Genomic DNA, 20,292 nt, shown 5'->3' with positions numbered 1-20,292 from the left:
ATTTGGTTACGAAGGTATAAACACCTCCAGTTGTTAAGCAAGCAAATGAAGACAACCAACGAAGCAGAGCTAAGGCCAAGGCAGGTGTTTCAAATAGCCCTGCAGAGTGATGGCAAGAGGCAGTCACTTTTCAAATGGCACCCTGCTTTTAAAGACAACAACTTCCCCCACTGAGGCATGTAAGAGCAAGCTTCTCCTCCCCCAGTTTTCCTCCTTCCCTTAGGGACGGCAGGTGTTCAATCCATCCTTCTTTCATTTCTTCTCCTTCCTCAGTGACTAACTACAAAGTGCTAATTTAAAAAGTAGGGATTTGGAGAGCACCTAGATCCTTCAGGCACTGTTATTGCAACATAAAACCCTTTACTTAGAGGTCACAGGTTCAGGTCTAGGCTGGGTCAGTAGTGACCACACGTCTGCTGGCTGGCCATCTGCTGGCTGTTTCACGGTTCATGTGAGATGAATTGGTGGCCTCAGCTCACCCGCCAGGACACATCAGAACTGGTGCTGCCAGAAATTGGTTGGCAGTTGGCACAGAGGCCAAGACCCCAACTGGAAGCCCTAGCCCTCTGAGGTTCCTTCCTAGAGAATGTGCACATGGGACAAGGGGGAAAGGGCAGGAGTTACCTGGGAGAGAGAGCAAGAATCATTGTCTTATCCTTCCACCTGCTTGACTACAAAGAAGATGCTTCTTTTCAGACCTAGGGAAGGGGTTGACTTCCTGGTTTGTCAGAAGCTTTATCCAGCAGAGAGCAGGTGATTGCCAGTGGTAAATGTGCAGGTAATGTCGTATGGAGGAACACTGCTCTTGCTCTCTTGACTAAAGAGAGGAGCTAGACTGGAGAACATGCAGGAAGGTGATAGGACAGGGAAGAATGGGCAGAAACCTCTAGAAAGGTAGAGACCTCCATTTCTTCTTTGCACGTGTAAACAATCACGTGAGCCTCAGAGATCCAGAGAAGCAAGCAGTCGGATGTCCCGTTGCTTCTCTCTTGCCTGACATTATCCCAGCTGGAATCATGCTCCCTGTAGCAAGGCCAGGTCCCCATCTCCTGCTCTTTTATGTCCCACAGGCTCAATGTCAAGGACTGGTGTGGACACGGACACCCCCCTACTCTCCACTGGGTCTAGGCATTCTCAGACTAGTTTTGGCTCAGGAAACAGACCAGAAAAGGGCACTTGAGTTGTTATTTTCAGTTTGAAAGTAGTCGTTTATTAAATGATGAAATTACAAAAAATAATCATGGTAGATACCTTAGTACATCCTTCTAATAATCCTATTGATCTGGTCTTCCCTGTGGCCAGCATCGCCACCTTCTACAAAATGGGTGGTCTTTTTCTTCATTCCCCCTCATGGAGAAGATAATTTGAAGGGCCATAAGAAGTTGTTTGCTTCTTTGAAACGTTTTCCAATAGTATAGACCTCGTGAATCAGATGCTCCATGCAGATGGTGCCGTGTTTACCAAGAGATCATGCAATCAATGTGTTCTCTGTCAGGGCAATTCCCTTCTTGTTGATTTTGCCATATCCACGCTTGTAGATCAATTCATTCACTGACTTCAGGTCTGGGTCCCCCTCAGGCTATATATGGTTCCACAATCCTCAGCATATTGACTGAAGCCTTGTTGAGCTTAACAAAGGTGCCACTGAGGATCTGGCAAAGGTGAAGATGCTACAACACCTTTTGAACCTTTGGGCTCACACCACTGATGGCCCTGCTCCTGATGACAAATACCAGTGTGGTTTCCACAGGTACATAGAAGTTGCCTGTTTTTCTTGCCATCCTCACCATTTGAATCTCCATTCTGTACATCTGCCTATATTCCTTGTGGTAATGCTCAGCTTTTCATAGATAAGCCTTTCGAAGGCTTCATAGATTGCCTTTCGAAGCATCTTTTTGGGCAAACATCTTTCTCAGATGCTTGAACTTCAACTCTGCAAAATTCCTTTGCTTTTTCTTAAGGGTTTCTGGCTCAGCGGGAATCTTCTTTTTCTTCCCTTCTGCACCCTCCTTGGTTCCAGATGGAAAAGAGGGAGGACACTTGAGTCTTAAGTGCCACTTTTTGTTTTTATTTATTACATTATCCATACTATTACCGAAGTCCTCGCCTGAATCCAAGGGCAATTTATTAAGTACCAGGTCCTTTCTGACTTTTGTTGGAGCCCGTGGATCTTTATCACACTGTCAATAGAATCTAATACAGTGGGGTCCAACTTTCAGGGGGCCAGTGTGTGATCGAAGTTGAGGTGGTAGTAGTGAGGGACATGGACCATTCTATCCAGCAGTCTGGTGGTGGAAGAGAAAGACAAGGTGATGGGGTTGGGGGAGGAGTTTGCAGGGAAGTTTGTTAGAATGAGGGAAGAATTGTGCATATATTTTCAGTTTGAGAGATGGTAAAGAAGGAGAATAAAAATGCATGAGACAGAAGGGGAAATACTTTTTAACCAAGCACCGAAGGTAGGTAGAAAGGAAAGGAATCAGCTGCATAGGAAGAGGAGGAATTCCTGAAGATGAGGGTTAGGGGGAAGAAAGGGTGCCATTTTGGATACCCTTAAGACGTGGAGAGGGCGGCCCTGGGCTCTTCATCAACAATGTGCTCTCTTTTCTTTGTGCGGTAGAAGACTCTTCCCTGAGAGCTGGCTGGGAACCTGAGGGATGTGCCAAAGATGCAGGGAAAGGGAAAAGAGGCCCCAGGGGGACAGAAGTGGAGGGCTGCTGGCCAGGCTGGGCTCAGATGGATTTGCACCCTCTATCTGTGTATTAGTATCATCTTTAAAGCCGTCCACCATGGCTTGGCTTTCAGTCATGCAGCGGGGACCAGTGCTCTATATTACAGAAGAAGGTCTGACACGAAAATTGGAGAGAAGGCAGACTATAGAGAATTCCGCCCGATATATACATGGAATGGGGTGGGGGGAGACCAAATGAGATTGTCGAAAAGTTTTCAAAGAACTTTCCAAAAAGCTTTTCTCTGATTTAAGTCAAACAGCATGGAAAATAATAATATGGGGTTCAAGTTCCATTGTCTCTGTTGGGGGTGATGCTTGAAGAAAAAGAAAGTGTGTTCTGTTGTTAGTCATATTTTAATTGGTAACAATGTGAGGCAAAAGTTCAAAACTAAATGCTGGAAATATCTCCCCTCTGGAACATTTAATTAAAATCTGTGGGGGGAAAAGCTTCAAAATGACAGCCAGAGAATAACAACAACAATAGCAAAAGTCCCTGTTAACCCAGACTTGAGGGAGGCAGATGACTTGAAATGAGTCAAATGCATGCGTGTGTGTGTGTGTGTGTGTGTGTGTGTGTGTGTGTGTTTAGGGCGGTGTTGGTGGGGGGCTGGAGTGGTTATCTGGCCACTTCTAGCTAAGACTCAGCCTAGCCTGGATGTTCAGCATTATGAGCCCTGCAAAGGTGTTTCACTCTGACTGAAAGAGTGATGTGGACAGAATTCATCTTTGTCATCTGAAGTCTTGCCTTTTGATGGTCTTTCTTACCCTTTGAAGTTCCTGCTTCCAACCCTTAGGAATATCTGGTATCTTCTCCCATGCCTTCACTCAAACAGGATTTGAAATGCATTCACACTAAGGTAAAAATAACTGAAGATAGAAAAGATCAGTTACTTATCTCAGGAGTATTAGCACTTTAATAAGGCAGGTCTTAGGTAAAATAAATGTTACTGAACTCCAAAATAGCATCACACGGATAGGAGCCTATTCTGCTTATTTATAGAAGGCATTTTGAGACCATCCCACACTCCTGCCAGCAAGAAGCCTATGTGGGATAGCTTATAGAATTACTTGAGTCCTAGAGGGATCTTAGAAATTTTAACATGTTGTATTGATTAAGATGATGTCAAAATCACCATAATAAAAACTGGGGGTTATTGTAGACGAAATGATCTACGAACCCTTAAGCATTTAACATTCCACTTGACAATTTCTCTTTGTCCTCAAAGGAGAAAATTTGTGCCTTACAGGTGGGGTTCAGGTGTGCATACATGTATGAGCACATGCACATCTGTGCTCCACATCACTCCCCCCAAAGTCCCACGCACTCGTGAAGTCGCTCAGTCCTCAAAACCACCCCATGAAGAAGGGACTATTATCTCAACATTATGAAAAAAATAGGGAGCCAAGACATAGAGAACTTGAGTGAGTTGCCCAAGCACAAGCAGCATGCCGGTGGTGCAGCTGGGATTTGAACGCCTGGATTTGTCGAGGGTACAGTATCTTGGCTCTAACCCCTCTGCAAGCTGGCTTTGAAAAACTTGAGGTGAACTTCACAGAAGCAGTTGTTTCTGAATAGGTGCTGAAGAATGGGGCTTCCAGGTTGGAATGGGGAAGGTAGGGTCTGGTCAGTCTGCCACATACGTGACATAGCATGGTAGAATTGGCGGATGCAGTACCTCAGGAAGGTGGGCAGCATCGGCTGGACGTGAAGGGGATAATGCATCCCCATTAGCCCATGGCAGTCTGGGTTCTCATCTGTTTTCCCAGCATAATTGCAATGGCGGTTGCTTTTACTCTCAAGAGAATTTGAGTTTGGCTGGTGCTAAGTGATGCCCTCACCTGTGGAGGCCTATTCCCGTAGAACCTTGAACAGCCTGCTGCAGAGGTTGCATTTTATTCTGTGGAGTGGAAAAACATGTTTGGTGCCCAGAATTGCTTGGGGGAAAGGACAGGAGTGGCAGAACAGAGACTTGTCCTTAAGGTACTAAAGGACCTACTTTGTAGGATTGTTGAGAAAAATGAAATTAAGTGGGTTGAGAACAGCATGGTATGTATCAAATGCTCAGTACATACTAGTCCTCTTATCCCTCTTTTTCCCCCCTCCTTTTTCTCTTTGTCCTCTTCCTCCTGATTCCACCCTCCTCTTTTCCTCCTCCTTCTCATTTTTCTTCTTCTCTTGGTCATTACTGGGAGCCACAACCAGCCCCGCTTTCTCTTCTGCAAATCCTTCCTCCAATCTTCTCCTGCCTGGCCTCTTTCCTTCATCAGTCAGCAGGGTCTGTGAGCTTTCAGATGGGCAAGTCTAGGGTAAGGATGGTGAACACAGCCTAAGAAATAGAATCCAAGGAGCACCTTGAGGTAGTTGGGAGGTGGGGAGGCAACGTGAAGTGTGAAGATTTCCCTAGACGCTGATTTTTGAATTTTAAGAGTTCAGCACACTCAGCTGAAGGCTGTTACATTGGCTGCTTATTCAACCTCATCCTGGCAGTAGGAGGAAAGAAGCCCAACAACCACTGAAAGCCCACATTTTAATGCTCACAGCTGGGAATCTGGTCAGGGTCATGTTACCAATATAAACAGCACAAAGCCGGCAGTCTAATACTAATATCTAATAGATCGAGTATCACACATCAGCATCACACATCAAACACAGACTGCTTTTGAAGCAGATATCAAATAATGTTTCCACTCTTGATTATGCTCCCTTTGTTCTAGGGCAGTAAAAAAAGACATGAGTGAAGAGTCCCTGGTCACATTATTTGGGGAGTTGGTAACAGCAGGACAAACAGTGAGTAAGGGAAGGGCTGGAAAAATGTTATTATTTATTAAGCACCATCCGTGCACCAGGGACATGGTATAACATTACATTAACCCTGCCAACAGGCTTGTGAGCAGGGATTATTATGCCCATTTTATAGGTGGGGAAGCCATACCCAGAGATGACATAGTTGACCGTCCTACCAACACTCAGTACTAGAGCTGGGATCCAGATACAAGCGCTTCATAAGAACAGCCCTGTTTTTGTTTTGTTTTGTTTTGGTTTTGGGGGTTTTTTTTGCAAGGAATGATACCCTCGTGACATTAAATGTATATCCAGAGATAATTGCATTGTTTCAGGTTCCTGGCCTTGGAGCTCCTTATGGCTTATATTCAGTTGTTAGGAGGGACACAGGCACCATGAGTGAAAAATGTTGAGAGGAGCCATGTAGCCAGACACGTGTGGCTAAGGTGGGAAACCTGGCAGAAGTCAGATCCTAAGCAAAGTGAATAAGCAAGCCATGAGAGTATAATGGAGACTGATAGGTACTACGGAGAAAAATAAAACAGGAAAGGGTTAGGGAGTTTGGGGAGAAGCTTTATTTTATTTGAAATTAATTAATAGTAGGATTTTAAGTGGAACTCTGGTGTCCCACAGGCTTCTTTCAGGCCTGGAACCTCATGGATGCTGCAGAGTAAAGTGGGTTTGAATTCTGCTTCTACTTGCAAGCTGTCTGACCTTGGGCGATGTGTACAAGCCTTTGTTTCCTCGGCTCTTCCAGGGAGTCAGGGTTCGGTGAGTTACTGCACGGCGGTCCTCAGAGTGCCCGGTGTACGCGGTCTACCTTCAAAGAGCACGGGCCCTCATTACCATTTTTACGATTCCACTTGTCCAGCTCCCCGCAGTGACGTTAGTGGCCCACCCGCAGCTCTGGTTGTTATTCTCTCATGGCTTTAGAAGGGGATATCCCCTCGCCCCGTCATTTGTCCACATTTGGAACTCAGTTGAACTTGACTTTGACTCAGAGCCTCCTCTTCCTTTGTCTTTCATTCTCTGGCTGGTAGGCTCCCCCACTGTGTGTCCTGATTATTTCAGAACTTCTCTTCCAGCCATCCTATCTCTCACTCTGCTCTTGGAGCCCACACGTGCAAATATACACACACTCCACAAACACAACACACACCACACGTAAACCATAGGGAATCAGAAAGGAGTTCCCTCAAGTTCTTGCCAGTAGATCTATAAGCACCCCTGAGTCTGTCCATCTCTCTCCTCTTTGCCCCCAGGAAAGTCAGGGGAAGGGTGCCTCCTGCTGAGGACAGTCCTGTCTCTCCCCCTCCGCCCTCCCCCCCCCGCACTCGGAATCCCACCTCTTCTTACTTCTGACAAACCTTATACAACTACTTCTCTTATTTTCTTTCCAGGATTATTCCTACATACAAGTTCAAATTTAAACAGATCCCCCACTCATCTTTGTCTTCTTGTTTTCCAACAAATGTCTCAGCACCCATGTCAACACTTCACTTCTCCAATCTCCCCGCCTCTCCACTCAGCACTTGACCCCACTGCCCTCGCAGAGTCACCAGTGACTCGCATTTTGCTAATTCCAATGTATACCGTTCAGTAGCGACCAACCTACTTGACCACTCTTTCCTTCCAGAAAAACATGCTTTCCTTGATTCTAGTTTCCTGATCTTCTATTTCTCTGGTTGCTTCTCAGTCCCCTTTGCCAGCTTGTCTTCTCCCTTAGGAAATTTTAATATATTTTTTAATCTGCCCACTTCTCTCTCCCTCCACGGCTACCATCCCAGTCCAAAGCATTGACTTCTTCCACCTTGACTGTTCAATAGGCTTCTGAATACTCTTGGCAGGACTTCTCTTCATATGCCTGCACTGCAGAGACCACCCTCATACCTGCACTCCTTTACTGGCCTCCCCGTTCACCAAGAATAAAATACTGTCATAGTAATGGTCCTTATCATGGCCCAGAAACCTCTGCATGTTCTCCATGGCCTCCCTCTCCAGTTTTGTCTTATACCCTTTATCCCTCATTTTCTGCTCCTGATACACTGGCTTTCTCGTTGTCCCTCAAGTGATCATGTTTTTTTGTTTTGTTTTCGTTTTTGTTTTTTTCCAGCATCAAGACCTTTGGGTGAGCTCATCCTTTGGTCTGAATGTTCCTGCCCCATTCTTTGCTGAACTCCTGCTTATCCTTCAGAAACAAAACTTCCCTAGGAAATTTTCCCAGAACGTCAGAGAACTAGGTCGAGTCTTTCTGTTACAGGCTCTTCTGGTATCTTGTTCTTCTCCTTCATAATAGTTATTACAATTGACCATTTGTGTCGTTTGGGGTCTAACCTCTCTCTCTGCTGCTTGTTTGTAAGTCCGTGAAGACATATTTAAGTGTCTCCATTTCACCACGGTACTTGCAGCATCTAGAACAGTACCTGGACCATGTGGAATAAATGAATGAGAGGAAAAACCAACTTTAGTTTTCAAAACCATTATTCCCAAGGTAGACCTGTAAAGCTGTTGTACTTAACATCCGTGTACTTCTAAGAGTTAAACTCAGAGCTCCTGCCTTCCCAATCCCTTCATCATCTCAACTTCCTTTTCCCATTGAGTTCAGGACTCTATCCAGATATCTACCATCACCACCACTTCTTCAAGCCCTGTTTTGAGTGCTTCCTTCCCAAACGTTCTCTGGTTCTCATCTTCCACATTTCAGCTATTGGTGTCACCATTTCCTTTACTTCTTTAAAGTCAAAACTAGGAAGCTTAAAAAAGAGCACTTAGAGTTCTTCTTAAAAAAAGATTTTATTTATTTATTTAGAGAGAGAGCAAGAGAGAGAGCGTGAGTGGGGGGAGGGGCAGAGGAAAAGGGAATGAGGGAATCCCAAGCAGACTCCTGCGGAGGGCAGAGCCCAATGCAGGGTTTGATCTCTCAACCCTAAGATCATGACCTGAGCCAAAATCAAGAATTGGATGCTCAACTGACTGAGCCACCTTGGCACCCCTAGAGTTCTTTTTTTTACTATAAAAGTATTATATGTTCATGGTAGAAATTTGAAAAATATATTTATTTAAAAAAAAAACAAGAAAATAAAAATCGACTGTTTGTCTAACCAGCAAATTGTAACTATTTTGGTATATACTATTTCCAACTCTTTCTATGCATACACATACATTATTTTAAAAGTGTGGCTGGGTTCTGCCTTCTTTTAAGTTAACATTTTTATTATGGGAATTTTCAAATAGAGAGAACTATATAATTAATACTTATTAACATTTTGTCATTTTTGTTTTATCTAATTGTCTTTATTTTTGAGTACTGTAAAGCAAATTCCCTATAACACTCCTGTATGTATCCCTAACAATAAAAGCTTTTTAAAACCATAACTAAACTGTCATTATCATACCTAACAAAATTAACAATAAATACTCAATTTCATGGTATAATTAGACCATGTTTGGTTTTCTCTGATTGTATCAAAAATATCATTTTACAGTTAGCTTGTATGAATTAGAATCCAAAATCTACATATTATTTATATACACAGATTTTTAAAAATTAAGAACATATCTTGCAAGCTGTTTATAATCTGCTTTTTTAACTTAAGAATATGTTAGGCACATTTTCCCATGTATTAAAGATTTTTCTTCACTGATTCTAATGTCTATATAATATTCCATACTTTTTATATCCAACATCTTATTATTGGACATGTAGATTATTTTCAATTATATCACTTATGACTAAGGCTTTGATGTATATACATGAGACATGACTCATGAAAAGTAGAGAAAACCTAAGCCCAAGATGAATAAAAATATTTATAATATTTTTGATATTGCCAAATTGCTCTCCAGAAAGGATATACCATTTACCTTCCCATATACAGTGTATTCCCTGCAGACACTAGGTATTATAATTGAACAATTATCATTATTTTTGCCCAAATCAATAGGCAAAAATAATATCTTGGTTTTTTTTTTTTAAATTTTGCATACTTTAGTGTGGTTAAATATGGCTTCACATGTTCAATAGACTTTTAGATTTCTGTGGAAATTTTCCTATTCATGTTCTTTGTCCATTTTTCTAATTTGTTCTATTTTACTATTGATTTGTGAGGCTTTCTTTTCCTTTTTATTTATTTTTTTTTGGTAAATTTTACCAAGGTTATGCTATGAATGTTGCAAGTATTGTGTTTTGGAGTTTGCTGTTTGCCCTTCTAGACTTATGTTTTATTTTATCCTGTCCTACATATCCTTAGCCGATTCTAATTTATAATTTCTCAATGTGTCAATTCCTCTTTCAAATCACAAGGTTGTGACTCTAACCGAACTTATCAACAGCTCTTCCCTCTGACTGATTTTTTTTAAAAAGCTCCATTCTCTTTCCTAGTTCATTGTGAAGGCTGCTGCCTAATGAATATTTCTATAGCCACTCCTCCATCCATGACTTGACAAATGGCTTTTTATTGCATAGCAGATGAAACCTAAACTCCTCAGCCCAGTATTTAGTAACATCCACAGTTTAACTTAAACTCTCTGTTCTAAACTTATTTCCAATTCATTTTGCACAGGAGCCATCCAGCAGCCTGAATGATGTTCTCACTCTTCCCATCAGACAACTCTTCTGACCATGTTCTTGCTCGCCCTCCTTTCAAAGCCCACTAAAGTCCAAACCTCTCCATCTTCAAGGTCCATCCTCCAGTCTGATATGCTCTGTGACATCTGCTGGGAGTTGCCTCAACCCAGGGATCTCTTCTTCCTCTCTTTGCAAATACTTACTCTTAGCTCTATATGTCTTTTAGCATCTCCTAGTTCCTCAACTATTTAATTTTGGTTTTCTCAAAAAAATTGTGATTCCTTTTATGAGAGCAGATGCTGTGTCATCTTGTTTTGAGTCTTCTGATGTTCATGTGGTCGACCCAGGTCTGGACACCTATTAGCACCAAATTTATGATGACTTAACTCTAAATGGGAGGATGACGCTGTTCACCCACCTAGGGTAGAACAGGTACTTTGAAATCATTTTCCCTGGTAGTGATAAAAATGGTCGCAGAACATCTAGGATCTTTAACCCCACCTTCCTTTTGACTCGTTTCATAAAGGTAAACCACGAGTGATTGAAGTACCTCTTCATTCAGTGGGAGTGGAATGGAATTTTCATTTGTACTCAAAGTAATGGACTCACTGAAAACAATTTAGGGATCTCAGTGGATGGGCCTGCTGTATGGAAAGGCAACCAACAGATGGGGAGTGTCCCTATCTTAGTCAGGGGAGGGGAAAATATGAGATTCATTCTGTTTCTTTAAAAAGTTGAATGATAAACTCAAGACAATGTTCACAGAAGCTGTATTTCCATTTTTAGGAAAAACAAACAAACAAACAAGACAGATGAACTCAACCTTCACGTTAAACACACAGGTAAAAAGAGAATCCATGGGGGCCTGGGTGGCTCAGTTGGTTAAGCGACTGCCTTCGGGTCAGGTCATGATCCTGGAGTCCCAGGATTGAGTCCCGCATTGGGCTCCCTGCTCGGCAGGGAGTCTGCTTCTCCCTCTGACCCTCCCCCCTCTCATGCTCTCTCTATCTCATTCTCTCTCAAATGAATAAATAAAATCTTTAAAAAAATAAATAAATAAATAAAAGAGAATCCATTTGTTTATGCTCACGTCAGAGGAGAACATTGAAAGTCAAGGGTATATGTCCAGTGGTTTTGCAAAGAGGTGCCTCCTGGGGACCATGACAATCAATGTTACCCATGGAAATTCATTGTCTTTGCTATAGTGAAGGACAAATCATCTCCCACTGGTCTGCTTTTCAAGATTCCATGATGAACTCTACTCCTGGAAATGTCTGAATCAAAACAGAATTTTAAGAACTCTAAATAAAGACTTAAAGTATGAGATAATTGCCCTGGCTGTATGGCAGGTTTTCCAAGCAATTATTAGAATGGCATATATTATCACAGTGCATGTTGTTTTGTTCACTGGTATATCCTTTTACTTTAAAAAGTGCCTAGCAGTTATTAGGTGCCCAATAAATATTTTTTGAGTTTAAATGAGTTGAAGTATTCCCAAATTCTTGGTCCTATGGTTGGGTGGGTATATGTACATATGTATATTAAAGGAGAGAAATAAAAAGAAAAAGCATGTGCCTGCTCCCTGTGCTATAATGTTCCAAATAATAACATACTGATAATAATAGTGGTTTTCCACTCACAAAGTTTTTTTACCACCCATCCACTCATTTAGTGGCTATTTATTGGTCACGGATTATGTATCAGGCACTGTCTATATGTGTTTACCCTCTAGGAAAAATAGGCAAAGAAACAGACCAATACAAAGCACGTGTCAGATGCAGTGGTATTCAAAGGGGGCTTAAGAAGGACAGCCACGCCAGTCACAGGGGTTCGGGATGGTTTCCCCCAGGAGGGGTGTGCAAGCTAAGACTGGGGGATAGAGGCCTCACTCAAGGGACTGGCCCAGAGGGAAAAAGAAAGAAATATGCCTGCTCTAGAGCCTGTCTAAAAAAGATCCTCATCCTGGTCTTCCTCAAGCATCTGTCTCCACCTGCTCCCAGCTGGTGAAGATGGGGCTGGTCCATCATGGGATAAGTGGATCCCAGATAAACTGTGGACACCCTTGCTGATGTGGTGCTCCCATCCCTGGGCAGGGAGGTGCACCTGATGAGTGTCGTTCCTCATGTAAGTAGTCTGTCATCACCTCCCTACAGGTGGCTTCCCAAAAGCCCAGTCCAAAAGCCATGCCCTCAGGACTCTGCTGTGTGCTGGTGAGCATATCCTGCCCAAGCACCACCCCTTGGGGTCTTGGTCACCCTGCTGCTGTCACTTCTTCAAATATATCATTTACTCCCTTCCCCAGTCTCCTGAGTAACTGCAAGCAGACCAGTTGTCACTGGGGGGACGCCCATCCTTTTCTCTATTTCTGGAAGAATGGGGAAAATAATGTACTGTGTAGAGCTCATTCCCCTGAACTCAAGGGGCCCAGAGTTCTTTCCCGAGCTCCTCTCCTCTCGGGGGCCGGTTGAAGCTCTCTGGTTCCCTCTTGTCTCAGCTTGCATCTGGAGGATCAACTCCATGAGTATTGTATGTGGGCCCTGATTCACTGTCTGTGGAATCAAGAATGTATTATAATGAAGGCCATTATTGAGTACTGACCATGTGCCAGGGATTTTGCAATCATGATCTCTAATGCTATCAACAGCTCTGCAAAGTAATTACCAGTATTAGGCGAGAAAACTGAGACTCAAAGAAGTTTAATAATGTGCCCAGGGTTGTAGTAAGGTGTAGACTTAGGTTTCAAATTCTGGTGCATCTCTCTTCAAAGCTATGGTCTTTCTAGAATGTCATGTGACTGCCCATCCACCCCATCAGATTCCTAATGCCTTATTTCCCAGGCAATCCTCCAATGGAAACTATCACTTATTACAACATCTGTCCTCCTTTAGTGGCAGGAAAGAGGTTTCTATCTCCAGATTGTCTTATACAGCCCCTGATGCACAGTGCCTACCCCTCCAGGACACTGGGGCACACTCTCGCATGGTCAGCGTCTCCTCCCACCTCCTAACTCTTAGAAACAGTGGCAGATTATAGCTTTGTAATGCCTATAAACCCTTGGGATTATTATTAAATAGTTGTGATACACTAGCCACTAGGAATGCAAAGAGATAAACTCCACCCTCAAGTCCAGTAAGAGAGCCAGACTCAGGGTCAAATAATGGCAATGTAATCTCAAAAATGCAACAGTTGGATTATGTATAAGGGACAGTGATAAGAGAAAGGCAAGACCAACTCTGCTTAAGGGAGTCTGGGAGAATTCACTAGGAAGGTGATGCTTAGGTGGGCCATGAGGTATGAGTAGGAGTTTGGTGGGCACCTAAGGGAGGGACAGGACATTGGAGACAGAGAGAGTTAGAGTCACTCTCAGGGTCCTATCCTGGCTGGGCCAACATCACTTGCCTGTGCAAGGGTAAGACACTTGGCCCCTCCCTCTTGGTCTCAGTCTCCCCTTTACAGGGAAGACATGTTGCAGAAGCTACCCACGGCCTTCAATAAATAAGATCCTTTTCGGATGAACATGTGATGCTACAGCAGAAAAACCTGGGTGAGTGTTCTTGCTTCCTCAGATGAGCATGAAACTCCTTAGTCTTAACGCTCTCTGCAGTGGGAAGGGCGTTCACCCTTTCAAGCCTCTGGGAGTCCGTTCAGTAAAGGAGCTGTGTGAGTGGTGGTGAGATTCAGTCACAGCTGACCGTTGCCATGGGTTCTGCACTTGTTCTAAGGACACATGGGCACCCAGGCCACCCAGCAGTCAGCTAGGAGAAAAGGGGCAAGTTGTCTTTCCCTCTCTTCCTCTGTTACAGGGATTCTGTGAATGATGAATGTGGGAAATGTAGCCAGGCAAAAAGAAGCATAATTTAACGTTTTTAAGTAACATTTCTGTATCTAATTACAAAAGTAACACATAGCCATTGTAGGAAAGATTGAAAAGTAGCAGGGAAGAGAATGGTACTGGTTAGTCCTTTTTTTTTTTTTAAGATTTTATTTATTTATTTGACAGAGAGAGACACAGTGAGAGAGGGAACACAAGCAGGCGGAGTGGGAGAGGGAGAAGCAGGCTTCCCGCTGAGCAGGGAGCCCGATGCAGGGCTCAGTCCCAGGACCCTGGGATCATGACCTGAGCTGAAGGCAGACGCTTAACGACTGAGCCACCCAGGTGACCCTGGTTAGTCCTTTCTAAGAACTAGTTATGTCATTATTCTGTCCTTCATGCATGTGTCTTAGAAAACTAGACAGAGAGTAACAGTACACTCCACATACTTTTTGTAGCCTATCTTTTTCACTGACTAGTGTGATGAAACATATCCTTAGCACTCATCTGGTGTATTATTTTTAATGGCTTCATAATATTCTCTACATTATATGCTTATTCGTGATATATTTAAGCAACCTTCTATCACTGAGCATGGAGATTATTTTTTTTTTCCAACCATAAACAACACTGTGATGAACATCTTGTGGCTGAGTCTTTGTGCACATAAATGATTACTCTAAACCCAGAAAGGGTGTTAACCAAGCAGACTGGATTTAGCAATAAGCCTTCTGTGAGGCTGCGTGGACAGCAACTTTGTTTACAAGGAGTTGCCTCCCCAATTTCCTGGCCAACCCGAGATCTCATGGTGGGATGGGACTGTCAGAGGAAGAGAGGGTCCTCAGCAATTTTTAATGGCACCAGTCTTCTGTTCAGTGTTTTGGAAAATTAAAAATAGACTCCCATCGGCTGCATCTTTGGTCTAAAATCTATTGTGGGTGGATTTTGGAATTGGCTCTTGAAGGACAGAGCAAAACATAGTCCTCCAGGATGTGTGCACTTGGTAGAGAAAGGGCCTTGAAAGTCCTGTGTGGAGGTGGATTCTCAGCACGCCAGACTCGGCAAGGTGACCTCATAGGTCCTTCCCATCTGTAATTCCTGTGATTAGGGGATTGGGTTTTAGAGTGTGACCAGACTCAGAACACAAACATGTAACAATGAAAGCAGCCCCTGTGAAGTTACGGGCATGTCCTCCTTCTCTACACTTTCAGCCTGAAATCCACCTCTGTTCTTCCTGATGTTTGGGGTGGGCTGCCTCCCTTCCTTGGTCTCCTTGGCTGTGGGAAGCTCTGTTTTGACATGCTAGAGAAGCACATGCTAAAAGCACATGCTAGAGCCCACTCTGTGCAAGTGATAGAGCTTCCCCCTGGAGTCCTGCGAGTTTGCAACTGAGGGGATGAAGCCACACCCCACTGCCACCATCTTTTACTAACTGGTTTCCCATATAACCAGGGCAGGTGGGATGGGTTCACAGTCTTCCTGCTTCTCTTTGGAGGCTTGATAATGGGGTCCTCAGGTTTTGGGGGGTTTTTTGTTTGTTTTCACTTGGAATGAAAATATTTGGCCCCGAAGGCACACAAATAAGGGTTGCTACAGGGCTGGCCTGCATTTGGCCAAACCTCATTCAACACACATTCATTATTAGAATGGGCTACATTCATCTGCCTATCACTAAAATCTTTGAAAGCAAGAATCCTTATCTAACTTGTTTACAGCTATATCCTCAGGCATGTAGTATGCCCTCAATAGATATTTATTGACTGAATGAATGAAGTACCCCCTATGGCAAGCTACTGTGCTAAATGCCAGGAAAGCAACATGGTATCATGGAAAGGCCATTGGATTTGTGGTCTTACGGTTCTGGGTTCCGATCTACAGTCTGGCCTCCATTTCCTCTTCTGAAAAATGGGACTCAACGATGCCCACCTCTTATGGAGGTTGCAATGATTAAATCTGTCCATCAAATGCCTAGCCCGGCACCAAGATGCAGCAGGTCCTGAGTGAGTCCTTATCATGCTTCTCCTTCTGTGCATTCTGGACGGTGCATCTCCCCGAGGACCGAGCCAGGCTGGGAAGATGCTGGAGAAGGGAGGGCTGGCTGTTTCTGTTCTGCTGTCGCTCCCTTGTACCTGGTGGAGGAAACTGGCTGTGCCTACACTAAGTCATCAATCTCTTTTCCGGCCCCACACCTGGAACTGGGAACTGGAAAGCATCCGCTCCAGCGGCAGCTGGTTCATCTTACAGCTACAGCCCAGACACACAGAGAATTTAGAAAAGAGAGGAGAAGGAGATTTTTGTCCTTCTCCATGAAAAAAGAGTAAAACCTCACTTTTATTATGTACACTGGCGCATTGGTTTGGCAACTGACGTAGTCCTTTCATAGCATTGCTCTGCATAAGTCCACGTGATTCCAACTTACGGTACACTTACGAGTTTGATTATATTTAAAAGTCAAAGATGGAAGATGTCCATTGTCCACAGCAGAGAAGGATAAGCAGCGGCATGAATCATGATTCTTTGTACACTTATATCCCCCAAACTAATTGCTTATATGCTTAAATAAAAGACTCCACGTCGAGTACCAGTCATTAGCAAATGCAAGCTGATTACATTTCAGAAGAATGTCTGAACTTCCCAAGCCTTATATTTCACACCAGAAACCAAAGCTGAAATATTTTCATGTGGTAACACTTTTGATAGAGGCAAAATAATTTAAACAAATAATTAGCCTTGAGAATAAAAGTGTACACAAAAGCACAATTAATGAATTTACTAATTGTTCTTCCCTGCTGTGGACATTGCTCAAAGTTGAATTTTAAGCTATTATATAAATATAAACTACTGTACCAAGCCACAAAAATGGATGACTCACCATTAGTCATTAATGTTGCCTTAAAAACAAACTTGAGCTCTTAGAAAATGCGTTCACCTAGGCAGACATTATTTTGAAAATAAAGCAAGTCTTAGATGATAAACTGTTCTTCGAGTCTTTGGGAAAACACACACACACACACACACACAAGAGATTTGTGGGTTTTAATGCCCTATATAAAATATCAGACAAGCAACATTTACCTTATTTGAAATTCTCCATTAGCTGAATAGGAATGAATTTGGTCTGTCCTGTCCACGTGGTCAAATGAGTCCGCGGTCCTTCTCTATCACGCTCCTTACTGAAATGGAATCAAAATGTGAACTAAAGTGCCTTTTGTGTTTGATATTCTCTGTATGTGATTGGCGGCAGCTTCCTTCTCCTCTCCATCTTTCTCCTTTTCAAATTCATCTTGTCCTCCTCCTTTAATTCCCAGAGAAATAGTGTTTTCTAGATTTGCCTAGAAGGCTGCAAGCTCTAGAAACTGTTCTCATGTTTTTCCATGAACTAAAGTGGGGGAGAAATGAACAGAGGGATATGTGCAGGTTAGATAAACTCTTGGCAGAACTGGTGGTGTTTCCTTAACCAGAACAACAACAGTAAAAGATCTTTGTATCCCTTAGGTGGTTGTTTTTAAATATGGTTCCAAAAGATTGCTATTTCTAATTTTTATATTTTATATTAAATAACACGACAGCACTTACCTATAAACAATGTGCATTAAAGTAAACCTACGTGTATAAAGAATTGATCATTTACATCTCTAACTTTGGCGTCTTAAGAGATCACATATGGCTTGACATCAATTCATAAAGTGGAACATTCAGACACCCATCTTATGGTGGGGTTTTCTTTCTTCTCCTCGACACTCTACAATGTGATTGATTGATCTATAACATTATGGTCTGATCGTAATAGGGACAACTGCAGATAATTTAAGAAGCCCTAGGATTCTGGAAGGGCTCACAGTGATGGGATATTCTAAGGATAAGAAAAGGAGGTGAATGGTTTGACAATAGGGTTCAAGGGCTAAAACGTCTTTGGAAACTGCTCTATGGTATTCCGCTGGGTGGGAAGGCATAGGCTGTGGAGAAGCAGGGAATGGGAGGGGGAGGAGGAGTGGTGACAGCAGTGTCTTTTCTCCAGCCAGAGCAAATGTCCATAATATCCAATGTGTCCTGTTTCTAGGACAGTGGCCTGTTCTATGGTGTGGCTAGGGCGGGGGCGGGCGGCAGTGTGGTGATGTCATCTTAGGGGTTTCATGCAGGGTCCTCTCTCCCCACCAACATTAGGTTTATATAAAACTCTGTCCGCCTCCCCTCCCCATCCTGCCCTCACTCGACTGAGCGTGGAGGGGAGGAGACTGAAGGGAAAGAGGGGTGCCCAGGAGGGGGCCTCTGGCCACTCAGGTTGTCTTTACTGGTGGTAGCGTCGATGAGGTCATGATCTCTTCAATTTTGTCCAGACAGTACATTTCTGATGATTTGGGTAATTTCAGCAGGAAAGAAGGCCGTGCCTATGTGTGTGGGAGGAGGTGGAGAGAGGGAGGGAGAGGGCGGTCAGGGAGGGGATCTGACTTTGAGGGGACAAAGGACACAGAATAAAGATGGGAGAAGCAGGCAAGCCAAGGTATTTTTCCATCTTTACATTTTGCCCAGGGCCATCCGAGTCCACCAGTGCAAGCCCCGGCTCCCCTGAGACCTACTGGAGAGAAATTTCTACAGGCAGAAAATCTAAGCAATGAGGGCTCTTCTCCACCAGGCACAGCCAGGGAATGCACCTGCTGCAGAGGTGCCCAATGGGAGGAACATGTCCTGGGGGCTCGGCTGGGACAGTCAGCCTCAAAGTCGGTGCAGGGGTTGTGTTTGCTGTTATCTGATGACTCCTTTACCGCTGAGTTCTGTACTCAGGATCCCAGAGGAATGACTGGGTGTCTCCGACCTGCACTTGGACCCTGGCTCAGTCATCTCCCACCTGTGTGACCTTGGGACAGAGTTTTTGACCTTTCCGTATCTCAGTGTCCTCCTCTGTAAAGTGGGGATGGTAATAGGACCTACCTTATAGACCTGCTGTAAAGATTAAATGAGATAATCAATAGAAAGCACTAGAACAGTGTCTGGTACCAAGTGTCATAAATGTTAGCTAAAATCCCAATTGCTTTTCCCTCCAAAGAGTGCAAAATTCACCCCTGTATCCAAGAGAAGAACGAATCAGAACTGCTTTGAGTTTGTTTTTTGTTTTTTTTTTTCCCTGGAATGGTTTCCAGAATGATTTGGCTTCTGGAGAGGGAATTATAAGGCAGCTGAACTTCTCTGGTTCTGTCTTCGACTCATTATTGTGCAGGAGTAACACAGGTTAATCGCATAGCTAATTAAGAGATAACATTAATGGAATCTGAGTTTGTGCCCTGATAAAGCTGAGCCCTGGCAGATAAATGCTGAGGTGGAGCCAAGCCATTTATTTGAGGAGCAGCAGGGTTCCTATCAGGGCACCAACTCCGGTTCCATTAAAGTTATTGATATTACACCCCGATCTAAAACTGTAAGAAAATTCAATGCGTCTTTTTTTTTTCTGTTTCTTTCTTCTGGGGCAGCCCAGCATTAGCAGTACCGGCTGAACAAATGCAAGGGTAGCTAGGTAATATGAGCCCCTATAATTGAACAACGCATTTCATAATGAATTACCAAATACATGAATGAATGAACATAAAGAAATTCATTCAGAGCAAACGCTGCTACAATTAATATGCCGCCATGTGCTGAGGAACGTTGACAGGGCACCCAGCAGAACCGGTCCCTCCCCGCATTGATCAGTTGTTTTTTTCAGGGCTTTGCCCCGGAGCAAATCAATAACGGACCTAAAGTACTATTTCTATATTTCTCCTTGTCTCTGTGCAGTGAACCCGATGAAAGCATTTTGGAGATTTCCTCTCCTCCTCGATTTAATAAACTCTCTCATGGCTTCTTTAATTGTTGCTTTTTAAATTTAATTTATTATTATTATTTTTTACCTTTCTTGGGGAGTAATGATCAATTACTGCATTCAGCAAGCGGATGGCTGACAAATTCTATTTGACATAATGCAACCATGATTTAAAGGAAGAGCCATCATGCTAACTACATGGCTGCTTCAGGAGGAGCGATGGGGCTTTGCACCGGACCCTCCGTAAAACTGGGGTGTTCTGCAATTAGCCAAGTGCGTTTCTGAGAGCCAGCGACAGTTTAAAAGATAGCCTGACCCTGGCTCAGGACGACAACGGCTGCAGAACGCTGTCATCGCTGGTCATGGATTTAGTGACATCCTCAAAACTCCCTGCATACAGGCTGTCGCTGCCCGTTGCCTCTGCCCCCTAAAACCCCCCACTGGGGTGAACGCCCTTCAGAGTCAATATGCTCCGTCAAAGGCTTCGGACCGGGTGAAGGGCACCAGCCCCTGAAGCCATGTGACTTCACTTGGCATTCCTGTGCGGAGAATGTTAAATCCCAATTCCATAATGAGAGGTACACCGTGGGGCTGTCTGAGAATCACACAT

At 43.6% G+C, this 20,292-nt stretch overlaps 1 pseudogene; it reads right to left on the bottom strand.

Moving 5' to 3' along the window:
- Positions 1-1,252: 1,252 nt before the first annotated feature.
- LOC118004750 lies at positions 1,253-7,538 on the bottom strand (annotated as a pseudogene).
- Between the last annotated feature and the right edge of the window lie 12,754 nt (positions 7,539-20,292).

Source organism: Mirounga leonina, unplaced genomic scaffold, assembly GCF_011800145.1.
Source record: "Mirounga leonina isolate KUSES-001 unplaced genomic scaffold, KU_Mleo_1.0 Mir_93, whole genome shotgun sequence".
Classification (NCBI taxonomy): Eukaryota; Metazoa; Chordata; class Mammalia; order Carnivora; family Phocidae; genus Mirounga; species Mirounga leonina.
This window is presented reverse-complemented; position numbering and strand designations above follow the sequence as displayed.